The sequence below is a fragment of the Papio anubis genome, chromosome 14, assembly GCF_008728515.1.
Source record: "Papio anubis isolate 15944 chromosome 14, Panubis1.0, whole genome shotgun sequence".
NCBI classification, from domain to species: Eukaryota; Metazoa; Chordata; class Mammalia; order Primates; family Cercopithecidae; genus Papio; species Papio anubis.
Genome location: NC_044989.1, coordinates 58,045,614 through 58,062,077, shown reverse-complemented (window position 1 = coordinate 58,062,077; position 16,464 = coordinate 58,045,614). Strand labels below are relative to the sequence as shown.

General features: G+C 34.9%; 1 long non-coding RNA gene across 3 annotated transcripts in view; it reads left to right on the top strand.

Annotated features, from left to right (window-relative positions):
• LOC110741062 overlaps positions 1-16,464 on the top strand; it is a 599,818-nt gene that overhangs the window by 244,078 nt on the left and 339,276 nt on the right. The gene's annotated exons all lie outside the window — the stretch shown is intronic.

Genomic DNA, 16,464 nt, shown 5'->3' with positions numbered 1-16,464 from the left:
TTGAGTTGTAGACATTTTCAGTTAAAAAACTCAAAAAGGGCTGTGGAGAAAGGGGAACACTTATACACTACTAGCAAGAATGTAAATTAGTTCAGCTAGTGTAGAAAGTGGTTTGAAGATTTCTCAAAGAACTTAAAACAGAACTACCATTTGACCTAGCAATCCCATTATTGGATACATACCCAAAGGAATATAAATCATTCTATCATAAAGACACATGCATGTGTATATTTATTGCAGCACTATTCACAATAGCAAAAACAGAATCAACCTAAATGCCCATCAATAGTAGACTGGATGAAGAAAATGTAGTATTACACACCAAAGAATACTATGCAGCCATAAAAAGAACAAGATAATGTCCTTGCAGCATTGGATGGAGCTGGAGGCCATTATCTTAAGCAAACTAATGCAGACATAGGAAAAAAAAAAAACAAAACACTGCACGTTCTCACTTATAAGTGGGAGCGAAACATTGAGTTCACATGAACACAGAGAAGGAAAAATAGACAACAAGGCCTGCTTTGAGGGTAGAGGGTGGGAGGAGGGTGAGGATAAAAAAACTATCTATTGGGTACTGTTCTTATTACCTGGGTGATGCAATAGTCTGTATACCAAACCCCAACATGCAGTGTATTCACAGAACAAACCGCATATGCATCTCTGAAACTAAAATTAAAAAAAAGTTCAGTCTAATCTCAATGGACTGGCATTTGCCATTCAAAAGATCCTCTCTGGAGTTAGATCCCAAAATGCTTCGAACAGTGAACAACGTGTTAAATTGAGTTTTCAAATGACCCCCCACTACACACAAAAAAGAAAAGCTCAAAGAATCAAGCTGAGTATGATCTGGAAATTGTTTTAGAATGGGTTGACTGTATCAACTTTATTAAATTGATATTTACAGGAAGTTTAATGTAAATACTTTGCATAGTTAAAAAAGTAAAGACAACATAATGCAAAATAAGGCATATATAAAAATATTAAATATCTCATAAATGTGATTAGACTTGAATGCTTCTACTGGGATTGGTGATAAATGTCATTCTCATTGACATGGATATTTCTGCTTTGGAAATGAAGTAGAAGCAGTATTGTTTTAATTTTAAAGAGATACATAATTATCTTTACAACACACCTTGTACAATAACTTTGCCTAGTGTTGATAGTCATTGTCTTACTTTCTATCATTTTACGTTTTAATTTTAGTGCAATTTTTTCTTTGAAGAAAATTTTTATTTTATTGTAATTACCATACAGAGCTGTGCATATAGTGGCACTAAGCAAATTCTAACTACATTAATAGAGTAAAGTTAGTTTATTCTGAGCTGATGTTCAAATAGGAGCTCTAATTAACATTACAAGAGTCAATTTGGGGACATTTGGTCTCTGAAATTGCCATGTACAAAATTATACTTTGAGGTATTTGTTCTGTATTCTTACACTTGTATCAAATTTAGATCTCAAATTTTTCATTCCCATTTAACAGATAGACTATTAATCCATTTTAGAAATGTTCCCCTTCAGGAGTATTTTAATTTTAATAATGTCATGGTGCAAAATCTAAAAACATGAAGGTCAGAAAAGAGAATTTTATGTCTCAATTAATGGATGGAAGAGGATTTGAGAGTACATCACAGGTTGTCTAATGCCTTGGTTTTTAAGTATGAAGCTGGCACAGGATGTGTGTTATACAGATATTTAATGGCCAAGAAACCTTGACGAAAATTTCAAAAGGGAACTGGTACCACATGAGAATATTTTTGTAAGAAGTATAGCATAGGGTTTCCATCACATACAAGTTATATAAATTAAGTAGCAGCAAATATAACCAACCCATTCATTTTTCCTGCAATGTGTCTTAAGCCAAGTGCTTTTCAATGTCTGTATAGTAAATGACAGACTGGATTAAGAAAACATGGCACACATACACCACGGAATACTATGCAGCCATAAAAAAGGATAAGTTCATGTCCTTTGTAGGGACATGGATGAAGCTGGAAACCATTCTCAGCAAACTATCTCAAGGACAAAAAAGCAAACACTGCATGTTCTAACTCATGGGTGGGAATTGAACAATGAGCAGACTCGGACACATGAAGGGGAACATCACACACTGGGGCCTGTTGTGGGGTGGGAGGAGGTGGGAGGGATAGCATTAGGAGATAAACCTAATGTAAATGACAAGTTAATGGGTGCAGCACACCAACATGGCACATGTATACATATGTTACAAGCCTGCACATTGTGCACATGTACCCTAGAACTTTAAGTATCATAAAAAAGAAATATATTTGAACACTATTTAGCAAGTATTCCTTAAACTTTGTATCACCTTAATCTTTGCTAGAAGAAATCTTTGCTAAAGAAACACAGCTCTTCCTTTATAAAATTTACAGTGGCAAAAACTAAAGAAACTTCAGTATTGAACTGTGTAAAATGTAAGAGAAATTAAAAGAAAGGACTGAAAAACTCATTTTGGAAGGTGAGGTTTCCTAAACTATGTTCAAAGGACAGGTATGTTTTTGCAATAATTTGAATCTTAGCAAAATGTCTGTGGAGGAGAAGGAGAGAATACTTTAGTGGAAATTACCGTTCTGTCTTTTTTTTCTGAAACCAGTCTAAAATGTACTATGAGTATTATTCAACAGGAGTGAGTAGTTTTTATTTATGGTCATTATTTTTGGTGGTGGTTCTAATTTCTGTAAGTATCTTGTTATGCAAAGTGTGCCCCAAGCACCACTGTCTTTGGCATTACCTGGGACCTTGTAAGAAATGCAGATTCTCAGGACCCAGTCCAGCCCTACTAGATCATAATCTTCATTTCAACAAGATCCTAGTTGATTCATGTACAGCAAAGTTTAAGAATTACTGTTCTAGATAAATTTCGATGCATTCTAGAATCACTTGGGGAACTATTAAGATCCTGATACCCAAACCATATTCCATATCCATTATCCATTAATTCAAACTCTGATGAATGGATCAAACCTGGGCATTAGAATTGTTTTGTGTAAAGCTTCCCACGTAGTCCCAGTGTGCACCCAGGTTGAGCATCAGTGCATGAGCTATTACCACCATGGCACTTAGAGAAGCAGCAGGTAGAATTTAGAGGCATTTGTCAATACTTTATAAATTCTGATTGTCTAAGTTGCTTTGTGAAGCTCACTGAGTGCACACAGAGTATTAGCATATCCTTTTAACATGTGTGTGAAAATTTAATTAGGAATCATTTGAGCAGCTGCTCTTGAGACTGGTTTTTCCTTTCCCAGGATTTCTCTTCAGACAGGTTTGGCTGCATAAAATGTAAAACATTGAAGTTTTTTGGTTCCCTTAAGGATTATGCAGTAACAACAGTTGATCAAAGATAAACATGATGAAGTGAAATAGGATGTACTGTGAAAGAGTCATTTCTCCCTATACAAGAATTCATCTGAAATTCCCTTTTGCTTGGGCAACTTCCCTAATGAATAAAGATTTTTTATCTTTTAAAATAATTATTTCTTTTTATAATTCTTGAACCATAAATAGTAAAGTATTACTATTAATCATTCTTAGTGATAAAAATAATCATGTTTTCTAAAAACGATAAGCATTCAAGACAGTAAAATGTTACATGTTAGAAATTTAGGAAGATCAAAGAGAATCAATAAACAAATTTAATGTACCTTTTGTCCTTTCCTATAAAACTTACAAAAGACATACATAAAATACAAATTTTAAATAGAACTAACAGAATCAGGTCTCTGATTTCCTACATATTTCTGTTGCAAAATAATTTTATGGGATGTTTATCAGCTTTACTAACATGCAAACAAATTATACTTCAGTGACTTAAGTATTCATAGGTATACTTAAGTACTCTTAAGGCCAAAAGTGAAAAATAAGGTAAACACACATTATCAAGTGTCCTAAAGTTATGTTTGGAGATAAGCCCAATGAATATAAAAATAGTTATTTCATGGATAAGATTTTGATATTTTCTTCACCAAGTATCATTATTTGTATTTGTGATTGTATATGTATTTTAATTCTTTATTTTATAACAACTTAGACTGACAGAAATTAGAAAAAACAGCACTAAAGGAGTGGAACTCCCATAACAGTAAAGAACTCTGAAAAATGACTTCTAAATAAAAGCAATAAAACACTAGCAAAATTTGTCAAAATCAGCTTTTTCAGAATTCTCAGAATAAGCTAACTTTGCAAAACCTGAAGAGATTTTAATAATGAAGAGACCTTCATTATTAAAAAATGACTGAAACTTAGTACAAGGAGCTTCATGGTATTTCAATCCTCGTTTTCATCCCTTTTGTAATAATTCAATGGTATCCTTGAAAACCAGCCGAGTAGCAGCCACTGGAAGGGGAAGGCCAGATCTGAAGTTCCTCAAGGTGCTCTATCTCTAGAGAATTGTATCTCTAGGGCATTTGGTGAAATAATCAGCAGCAATTTCCTAACACCATTGATGCAGAGGTGATGATACCGGTTGAGGCAAATGGTTGTGAAATATTTTTTTTTTTCAAATTTGTAGAATACAATGTCAATAGGAGACTTTGGAAAGTTCCTACTTGTTTCTAAGAATCTAGAATACCAGGTGCATGCATAAGCATTGCACAGGTGTAGGGCTGTGCACATGCTAACAAAAGACCTGAGAGAGCCCTAATGGTTCACCTCTGGCCATCCTTGGTACCTTGCAAGTGAAGGTCAAAAGTAAATTAATAGAGCATTGAAGCTGTGCCCCAATGTACATACAGACCTTTTGACAAAGGGAGGAAGACTTAGTGATTTCAGGTATTTAAGAAAATTTCTGTATAATCATTAGCTGAACATTAAGCTAACCACAGACCTTCGTTACTGCACACAACAAGGAATACAAACTTTGCATACTTAGTTCAGGAAAGTCACCAAATAAACAAAAAACAATAGAAAACAAAGCAGATTAAAAATCATAGTAACAACAAATCCTGGAGAGGGGATCTCATTTCCAGAGTTATTCATACTATATTGAAATTTTCAGTTGATAGTGACAGTAGACAGTCAAATATCTAGACAGAGAAGGGCAGGTCCCTGTTGAAACCTTACCTCTGAGCCAAAGACAGTTTAAAGCCTGAAATCCAAGCTACAAGTCAAATCCTGGGACCAGATTGAGAATATTTCTTCCCATTTGTCATGTTTTCCTCTGATTGATCCCCATCGTTCACCTATTTTACATATACCTTCCCTTTCCTAATTGGTTTTCTACACTGCCATGCCCACCTTTGAGTGGTGCCTTTGTGTTAGGCTTTCTTTGCATACTCACAAACAAATCAGCATGCATTCCCCTATACTGAACCCATAAAAGCCCAAGACTCAGTCACTCTGGGAGAGAAACCACCCTACTCCTGGTGGAGGACCTCCCTTGCATCCTCTCTTTGCTGAGAGCTGTTTCATTGTTGAATAAAATTATTCTCTGCCTTCTTCACTCTTTGTCAGTGTATCCTCATTCTTCTTGGACATGGGACAAGAGCTCTCGTCTCACCAAATGTGGGCACAGAGAAGGTTGTAATATCTTGGCCCCCCTGCCATTTGCCAGGGGATGGCAGCTGCTCCAAATGACAGAAATGGCAGTGGGGCTAAGCCAGCCCTGAAGCCATGGGCTGAGGCAGTGCAAGCGTGTTGCCACCTAGTTGTCTCCAGCTGGCAAAAGTGATCAGGAAAGATCCTGTGTTGTAATTTTCAAAAAAAGTTGTGAGATGCATAAAGATATAGGAAAGTAAGGCCCATATACAGGAAAAAGTATTCAAGAAAAGGTGTTCCTGAGAGAACTTAGATGTTGGATTTATAAGTTGTATTATTTTTCGTTTGATGCCATATCAAGTTACCAAAAACTTGTAGCTGAAAACAATATAAACTTATTATTCTACAGTTTTGCAGCTCAGAATTTCAGCAGGATCACTGGGCTAAAATCTGGGAGTCAGCAGGACTGACTTCGTTTTTGGAATTTCTAGGGCGTGATTTATTTCCTTGCCTTTTCCTGCTTCTAAAGACTCCCTATGTGTTTCTTAGATCATTGTCTTATTATTCCCTCTTCAAAGCTTGAAATAAAGGATTGAATTTTTCTCACTTTGAATCTCTCCAACTCCTCTTGCATAGTTGCATCTGTTTCTGACTAAAGACAGGAAAGTTTCTCTGCTTTTAAGGACTCACATGATAGAATTAGGAATGCCAGAGAATACAGAATAATCTCCCAGTCTCAAGGTCCATTAATTAAATAACTCCTGTAAACTCCTTTTAACCATGTAGTGTAGCATATGCACGTATTTCAATGATTAAGAAATGGACTTCTTTGGAGAGTCATTATTCTGCATATCACAAAAGATAAAGACTAAATCAGCTACTACAAATATTTTTTTTAAAATCTAAAGGAAACCATGTATAAAAAAGTAAAGTACAAGGACTATTTCAGCAGAGAATATCACTAAAAATAAAAATTGTGAAAAGAAATCAAATGGAATTATTGATGTGGAAAAATACACCAGAAGGACTCAACAGCAGACTTGAGTTGGTAGAAGAAAGACTAAATGAACTTCAAAAGAGGTCAACTGAGATTATACATTTTGAAAACAAAGAGAAAAGAATGAAGAAAAAGAGAAGAATAAACAGAGTTTCAGAACCTGTGGAGTGCTATTACATATACCAACATACACAAAAGGAATACCCCAGAAAGAGAAGACAAATGAAAGGACAAAAAGAATATTTGAAGAAATAATGGCTGACAATGTTCCAAATTCAATAAAAACATAGATCTACTTATTCAAGAAGCTCAGTGAATTCCAAGTAGGAAAAACAAAGAAATCTATATTTAGACACATTGGAGGTTGTTAAAGGTGAAAGATTGAGAATCCTAAGAGCAGTGAAAGAAACATTATTCATAATATACAAAGGCTATTTACTTGATTAACTGTTAAATCCTTGGTAACTACCATAGAGACCAGAAGGCAGTGGGAGGATATATTTAAAGTGCTATAAGAAAATGACTGGCAACCAAGTATTTTATATCAAACAAAACCAGCCATTAAATATGAAAAATATAGTTAGACATTACTAGATTAAAGAAAACAGAGGATTCATCCTTAGAAGACATATCCTATAATAAATACCAAAGACTGAAATGAAATGACAATAGATAATAAAAAAGTACACATAAATAAAGATTTCTTATAAAATAGCTTAATAGGTAAGTATAAAACCAACTTTTTGTAGTCCTTTTGTGTTTGTACACCTTTTTTTTTTGTTCTATATGATTTATAAGACAGCTTCATAAAGCAATAATTGTAAATATGTATTGCTGGGCATACAATGTATAAAGATTTAATTTGTATGACAATAATAACACAAAGTGGGGAGAAAATGGATATACAGGAGCAAAGTTTTTGTATACTATTATAAGCAGTTGGTTTTAATTGGAATTATACTTTTGTAAATTATGATGTTACTTGCAATTACTAGGGCAACCACTGAAAAAAATGAATAAAAATATAATTAAAAATGACAATAGAATTGAAAGTCTTAACAATTTTCAACTTATCTACACACCTAACAAAACAGCCTCAGACTTCATGAGGCAAACACTGCTAGAACTGAAGGGAAAACTAGACAGTGTTATAAAAATTCTTAGGAAAGTCAATACTCCACTTCTAATAATGGATACAACAATTAGGCAAATGATCTTCAAGGAAACAGAACACTCACATAACACTATAAACAAACTCTATGTAACAGACATCTCTATAACACTCCACCCAATAACAGTAGAACACAAATTTTTCATAAGTTCCCATGGAATGTTCTCTATCATAGACCATATATTAGGCCTTAAAATAGAATGAATACATTTTAAAAATTTAAAATTATGTCAAGTATTTCCTCCAACCACAATGAAATTAAATTTGAAATCAAGGACAATGAAATTTTTAAAATTCTTAAGTGTATAAAATTTAGACAATACACTTCTAAATAACTATCGGGTTGAAAAGATACATGAGAAAAGTTAGAAGATACTTTGAGACAAATTAAAATGAAAACATAATAGACCAAAACGTATGGGTCACAGCTAAAGAGGTACTTATAGAATTTTTAAAAATAGTGGTAAATGACTATTTTAAAAGAAAGAAAGATTTCAAGTCAGTAACCTAAACGTTTGATCGAGAAACTTGAAAAAGAAGAGAAAATTGAACTCAAAGTAAAAATGAGGAAAGAAATAATAAAGATTAAGGTATATATAAATGAAAGAAGGGATAGAAAACAATAGAGAAAACTTTTAGAAAAGTTGGTTCTTAGAAAAGATCAACAAAATTGACAAACATTTAGCTAGAGTGATCTGATAAGGCAAAAAGAGAGGACTCAAATTACTAAAATCAAAACTAAAATCAAGAATTTTAGGGCATTGCTACTGCCTTTACAAAAAATAAAAAGGGTTAGAAGGAAATACTCTTTGAAAAATTTTATGCAAAAATTCATATATATAAAAGGGAAATATTTCTAGAATGACATAGACTCTTGAAACTGACTCAAGAAACAGATCATCTGAATAGACTTACAAATAAGGAGGTTATATTAGCAATTAAAAAACTTTACACTCATAAATACTGTCCCAGATGGCTTCACTAGTGAATTATACCAAACGTTTAAAAAAGAATTACCATCAATCTTTCACAAACTCTTAGCAAAAAAAAAAAAAAAAAAAAAAAAAAAAAAAAAAAAAAAAAAGAGGCGAGAGCATTTATCTACTAATTCTATAAGGTCAGAATTATTCAGATACTAAAACTATAAAAAGATTTCACTTGAAAATAAAAGACCAGTATAGACAAATATCCCTTTTAAATACAGACACATAAATCCTCACAATACTAGGCAACCAAATCCAGCAACATATTAGTAAAAAGGATTACATACAATAATTAAGTGGGATTTATCCAAATAAAATGTTGGATAACACACAAACACCAATCATTATAACACATCATTATTATTAGAATAAAAGATGACATGATGATACAAGTAGATGCAGAAAAATAATTTTACAAAAGCCAACATCTTTTTATGATAAAACACTTACCACACTGCAAATAGAAGAGAATATCCTCCCTTGTGGGCAATAATCAAGATTCCAGGTCCTTCCTGGGTCTATGTGATGGCCAAGATGCCTCTTCCCCATCAGACATAGCAGAACTTCACTTTACTAATTGAGGACATTATTTAATGCAGAACTGAATAAAAGTGGGTTCCACCTTCTCTCTACCTTAGCCATTCCAAGGCTCTTATGGACCTGAGTTTCCTCATGTGCTTTTTGAAAGGGTCAAAGGAAGGACAGAAGAATTTGATGACATCTGAGGTAGCTTCCACTTATGTCTTACTCTAAAATACCTCGCTCTTTAGACTACCAGGTCATAAACAATGCATCACCATGTGGCTACAGGAAGCACTCAGGTAAAATAGGGAGCTGCTTTGGCCAACCTATAAAAGGACAGAAAGAAGCAGGAGCCGCCCACTCCCCGCCCCCCAGTCCCATCTCTTGTCTGAGACTGAAACCTGGGCTGATGCTGTCTACTCTGCACCTTTGCTATGACCCATGCCACCCCTCCTTGTCACACTCTGAAGATTTTCCCAGGGGCTTCTCATTCCACCTGCCATATTCCTCCCAGCTCCCCAACATAATGCAGCCAAGATCTCAGGCCCATCCCCTAGTGCTGTTTTGTGAGGACTGAACATTCACCGTGGCTCCCAGTCACAGCCCACTTACAGGTTTCAGCTCCACAGTCCGGGGAATCAAGGCAGAGCTGGGCCTCCTGAGCCCACACTGGCAAGAACCAGGAGATCCCAGTTTTGTCCCTGAGTTTCCCAGCCCTTAGCATTATGTGCTGTTTTCTGAGGACCCACAAGCTCTACCATCCTCAGACTCCCCATTGCCTCTGTCTACACTGCTCTTCCTTTTCCCTCCTAAGGGCCTGCATCACCCTCCTCCTTCAGTAGTCCATCAAGCCCATGCTCTGTCCTCGTCAAGGCAGTAACTACCTAAACGATGAACTCTATGTCCATGCCAGGCAAGGATCAACTGACCTCAATTCCAGAGGGACCATAGGATAACCCTGATTTACCTTCCCCTTTCCCTACTTCATCCCATATTTCTCTTTCTTTCCTTCTCCCACCTTCTGGGGCTTCCAGTTCCTTCTTACCCCATCCCCATATCCAAAATACAGAACACCCTCAACCTGATAAAAAAAAGTATCTACAAAAACCCACAGTTAAAATCATACTTAACAGTGAAAAAAATGAATGCTTCCTGCTGAGATGGGAACCAGACAAGGATGTCTTCTCTCACCACTTCTATTCAGCATTATACTGGAGGTTCTAGCTAGAGCAATTAGGAAAAAAAGAGAAAAGGAATGCAAATTGGACAATGTTTTAGTTTATTCTCACACTGCTATATGGAAATATCTAAGACTGGGTAATTTATAAAGAAAATAGGTTTAATTGGCTCGTAGTTCCATAGGCTGTCCAGGAAGCATGATGCTGGCTGGCAATCATGGGAGGCCTCAGGAAAGTTTTACTCATGGTTAACGGCAAAGCAGAAGCAGTTGTGTTCACATGCCTGGAGCAGAAGGAAGGTGGGGGAAGTGCCACACACTTTTAAGCAACTAGATCTCATGAGAACTCTATCAGGAGAAGAGCACCAAGGGGGGAAATCTGCCATCGTGATATAATCATGTCCCACAAGGCCCCAGCTCCAACATTGGGGATTACAATTTGATGTGAGATTTGGGTAGGAACACAAGTCCAATCCATATCAGAAAAGAGGTAAAATTATTTCTCCTTGCCAGTGATATATTTTGTGCATAGAAAATCCTATGGAATCCAAAATAAATTATTAGAACTTACTGATTCAGGAACATTTCTGGATAAAAACTAATATATGAAAATCAGTATATATTTATACAATAGAAATGAGCAATCTAAAAATAAAATTGTAGAAATAATTCCATTTACAGTAACACCAAAAAATAAGAAATAAAAGAAGTGTAAGACTCATATACAAAATTCTGCAAAAATATTGGAGAAAGAAAAACGAATAATTGAATAAAAAATTCCTAGTTAATGGATTGGAAGACTTAATGTTGTAAAGATAGCAATACTCCTCAACTTGGTAAACAAATTTAATGCAATCTCTGTCAAAATCATATCTGCTATATGTACCAAAATTGGGAAGCTGAATCTAAAATAAACTCAAAATGGACTAAAGACTTAAACCTAAGACCTGAAACCAAAAAATTTCTAGAAGATAACATTGGAAAAATCCTTCTAGACATTGGCTTAGGCAAGGATTTCATGACCAAGAACCCAAAAGCAAATGCAATTAAAAACAAAAATAAATTTGTTTAAGCTTATCTTTGATTTTATTGCATGTGCTTTGGATTCCTGGGCATAAATCCTTGCCTAAGTCAATGTCTAGAAAGGATTTTCTAATGTTAGACAACCCCATTAAAAAGTGGGTGAAGGATATGAACAGACGTTTCTCAAAAGAAGACATTTATACAGCCAACACACATGAAAAAATGCTCATCATCACTGGTCATTAGAAAAATGCAAATCAAAACCACAATGAGATATCATCTCATATCAGTTAGAATGGTGATCATTAAAAAGTTTGGAAACAACAGATGCTGGATAGGATATGGAGAAATAGGAATGCTTTTACATTGTTGGTAGGAGTGTAAATTAATTCAACCATTGTGGAAGACAGTATGGTGATTCCTCAAGGATCGAGAATAAGAAATACCATTTAACTCAGCAATCCCATTACTGGGTATATACCCAAAGGATTATAAATCATTCTACTATAAAGACACATGCACACGTATATTTATTGCCACCCTATTAATGATAGCTAAGACTTGGAATGAACCCAAACAGTTGTCAATGATAGACTGGATAAAGAAAATGTGACACATATACACCATGGAATACTATGCAGCCATAAAAAAGAATGAGTTCATGTCCTTTGCAGGAACATGGATGAAGTTGGAATCCATCATCCTCAGCAAACTAACACAGGAACAATAAACCAAACACCACATGTTCTCACTCATAAGTGGGAGTTGAACAATGAGAACACATAGGCACGGTGAGGGGAACATCACACACCAGGGCCTGTCGGGGGGTGGGAGGAAATGGGAGGGAGAGCATTAGGACAAATACCTAATGCATGAGGATCTTAAAACCTAGATATAGGGTTGATAGGTGCAGCAAACCACCATGGCACATGTATTACTACGTAGCAAACCTGCATGTTCCGCACATGTATTTCAAAAGTTAAAGTAAAACAAAAACAAAAACAGATGAATAGCTTGTACCTAATGAAACTAAAGACCTTTTCCATTGCAAAAGTAATAGTCAGAAGAGTAAACAGTCAAACCATGGAGTGGGAGAAAATCTTCACAATCTATATATCTGACAAAGGACTAATATCCAGAATCTGCAATGAACTCAAATCAGGAAGATAAAAACAATCGCGTCAAAAAGTGGGCTAAGGACATAAGTAGACAATTCTTAAAATAAGATATACAAATGGACAATAAACATATGAAAAAATGCTTGACATCACTAGTGATCAGGGAAATGCAAGTCAAAACCACCATGCAATACTACCTTACTCCTGCAAGAATGGCCATAAAAATTAAAAAAAAAAAAAAATAGTAGATGTTGTCATGGATGCAGCAAACAGGGAACACTTCTACACTGCTGGTGGGAATGCAAACTAGTACAGCCACGATAGAAAACAGTGTGGAGATTCCTTAAAGAACTAACAGTAGAACTACGATTTGATCCAGCAATCCCACTGCTGGATGTCCACCTAGAAGAAAAGAAGTCATTATTCAGAAAAGATACTTGCACGTGCATGTGTATAGCAGCACAATTCACAATTGCAAAATTGTGGAATTGACTCAAATGTCCATCAATTGACAAGTGGATAAACTATGATATATATGTATGATGGAATACTATGCAACCTTAAAAGGAATGAATTAACAGCATTTGCAGTGACCTGGATAAGATTGGAGACTATTCTAAGTAAAGTAACTCAGGAATGGGAAACCAAACATCTTATGTTCTCACTGATATGTGCGAGCTAAACTATGAGGACAGAAAGGCATACGAATGATACAATGGACTGTGCGGACTTGGGAGAAAAGAGTGGGAGGGGTGAGGGATAAAAGACTACAGATATGGTGCAGTGTATACTGCTCGGGTTATGGTCACATCAAAATCTCCCAAATCACCACTAAAGAACTTACTCATGTAACCAAATACCACCTGTACCCCAATAACTTATGGAAAAATTTAAAATAATAAAATAAATAGGGACAAGCAGCCATGCATAGTGGCTCACACCTGTAATCCCAACACTTTTGGAGGCCAAGGGGGGTGGATCACCTGAGGTCAGGAGTTCAAGACCAGCCTGGCCAACATGGTGAAACCCCATCTCTACTAAAATTACAAAAATTAGCTGGGCGTAATGGTGTGTGTCTATATTCCCAGCTAATCAGGAGGCAGAAGCAGGAGAATCTCTTGAACCCAGGAGGCAAAGGTTGCAGTGAGCTGAGATTGTGCCACAGCACTCCGGCTGGGTAATAGAGCATAACCTTGCCTCAAAAAAATTAACTAAAAATATTAATAGGGGAAAGGAAAGGAGTCAGAATAGCCTAAGAAATCCTGAAAGAGACAAAGTTAGAGGACTCGTACTTCCAGATTTTAAAACTTACTATAACCATGATACTATACCATATACTATAACCATGATAATACTGGCCTAAGAATGAACACTTTTCAATGGATAAGAATTGAGAACCCAAACAAAAACCCTACACTTTTGGTCAAGGATACCAAGACAATTCAGTGCATGCAAGAATAGTGTTTTTGACCAATGGTGATTGGAAAGCTGGATACCTATACTACAAAGAATGAAGTCGAACGCCTACCTCATACTATATAAAAAGTAACTAAAAATGGGGCATAGACCTACATGTAAGAGTTAGAACTTTAAAAATCTTATAAGAAAGTAGAGGAGTAAATCTTTATGATTTTTAGTTTAGGCAATGGTTTCTTAGTTATGAACCACAATTGCAAGTGACACAAAATAAATAAATTGGACTTCATTACAATTATGATTATTATTTTTGCTTTAAAGGGCACCATTAAGAAATATTAAAAGGCAATTCAAAGAATGGGAGAAAATGTTTGCAATTCTCATAACGCTGTAAACAGTATTCTCTTGTATCCAGAATATATCAAGAAATTTTATAACTTCACAATAAGACGACGAATAATTCACTTAAGAAATGAGTCAAGAATTTGAATAGACATTTCCCAAAGAGGATATACAAATGGACAACAAGCCCACAGAATTATGTAAACATCATTAGTTAGTAGAAAAATGCAAATCAAAATCACAAGGACATACTATTTTGTGCCCATTAGTATGGCTACAATTTTTAAAAGACAATAGCAAAGTATTGGTAAGGATGTGGCATAACTGGAGCCCTCAGACATTGCTGTTCCATTGTAAAATGATGTTGCCACTTTGGAGTACAGTTTTTCAGATTTTCTAAACATAAAATGTAGAATAATATAATAACGTAGTTATTCAAATTCTAGGTATATACCAAAGGGAAATGAAACAAATATCAAGAGACCCCCCACCCAAAATTGACAAAATCCTAATGTCTATCAACTGCTAAATGAACAAAGTGTGGTTTATCTATGCAATTGAATATTATTCTACAATAAAGTAGATGAATGAAGGATACGTGCTGCACCATAAATGAACCTTGAAAACACTGTGCTCAGTGAAAGAATACAGTCACAAAGGATCACATGTTGTATTACTCTACTTACATTAAAGGTCCAAAATAAATAAACCCATCAGACAGAAAGTAGACTTGGATTGTTAGGGGTTGAATGGGGAGTAACTGCTAATGAGGTGATAAAAATAGGAAAATTAGAGTGGTGATGGTTGCACAATTCTGGGAACATTCTAAAAACCACTCAATTGTATATTTTTAAATTGTGAGTTTTATGATAGGTAAATTATATCTCAATGCTATTATTAAACTATAGTAAAATTATCAAATATCTTTTGCCTACATTCTGTAAATTTACCCCATATTTTCCAAATGTGCTTCTTTCTCACATAGAGAGATATATAGATATATTCATTATAGGTAATGCCAACTTTGATTACTTGAGGGCAAATTTCTCCACTTTATTATTATTTTCCCCTTTATACTTAATAAATATATTTTCAATAATGTTAATGTCCCAATTTTCATAACAACTTTACTTAGTTTTAGCTTAGAAATGTGTGTGTGTGTGTGTGTGTGTGTGTGTGTGTGTGTACCTGTGTGTTAGTAAAAAGGATTGGAAGGTAGTTGTCAAAGTATAGGGGATAAAAAAACTAAATGTCCAAACCTATTTTTTTAATTCTGATTAAGCCCTTACTAATTTGAATTTCATATGACTTTCAACTCTGGGAAAATGAATTATAGTAACTCTGGATAGTGGTTTAGCAGTAAAAATGGTAAGAGAAATATAAAATTGAATAATTGATATCATGGAATTAAAAAGCTAAGCTAATATCTTATTTAATGGAGTTCTACAGCTTTCTTATTATTAAACCCCGTGTTTATGCTTCTTAAATATCGTGTGTTGCTTCTTAGGTATCTACACACACTGAGTACTTGACAAAGATTGTATCATCTGCCATTTAATTTATGTCCACATGTATTTGCTGAAAGTTAAAAATTTAGTCACTTCAAAATGTGCAGAGATACATTAGTCTGCTTGTTTGACATTTTAAATGATTGATAAATTAAATACACAGCAAGCCTCTGTACCAAATCTGGACCTTAAGATACCTCAATGTTTCCATAGCATTTGAAACATGAGATGAAGAGAGACCAGAAGATGCAGGAACACCGTTAAATACACTTTCATTCTCGTATTTCTGATTTGCTCCTCCATAAGGGACTCTAGTTTCATGTGGACCCAACTTTTAAGGAATTCCAGGAAAAAGAATGTCCATGGTTTTCTGTAATCTGTGAACTAAGTAGGCTAAAATTATGCTATATTTCACAGAAGTCTCTATTTTTGAGTGAGGTTCATCCAGCATAAAAAATTACACAGTTCACTCAAAACTTAATTCAGAAAGCAGAAAACTCCTCAAAGTAAATCCTTAAAAGTATTTTCTTCAACCTGAGCTCTCTGTACACACTCAAAAGAATCAAATGAACAGCTCTTTTTAAAGTGATGTTTTTACCTTGTAGATAAATTGCTTTATGTTCAAACTCAGTGTTTCTATGTACACGTTTTAATTCTATGTTCCATTTCTAACAACCTTGCTCTCACATATGTTCATTTTATGATAAT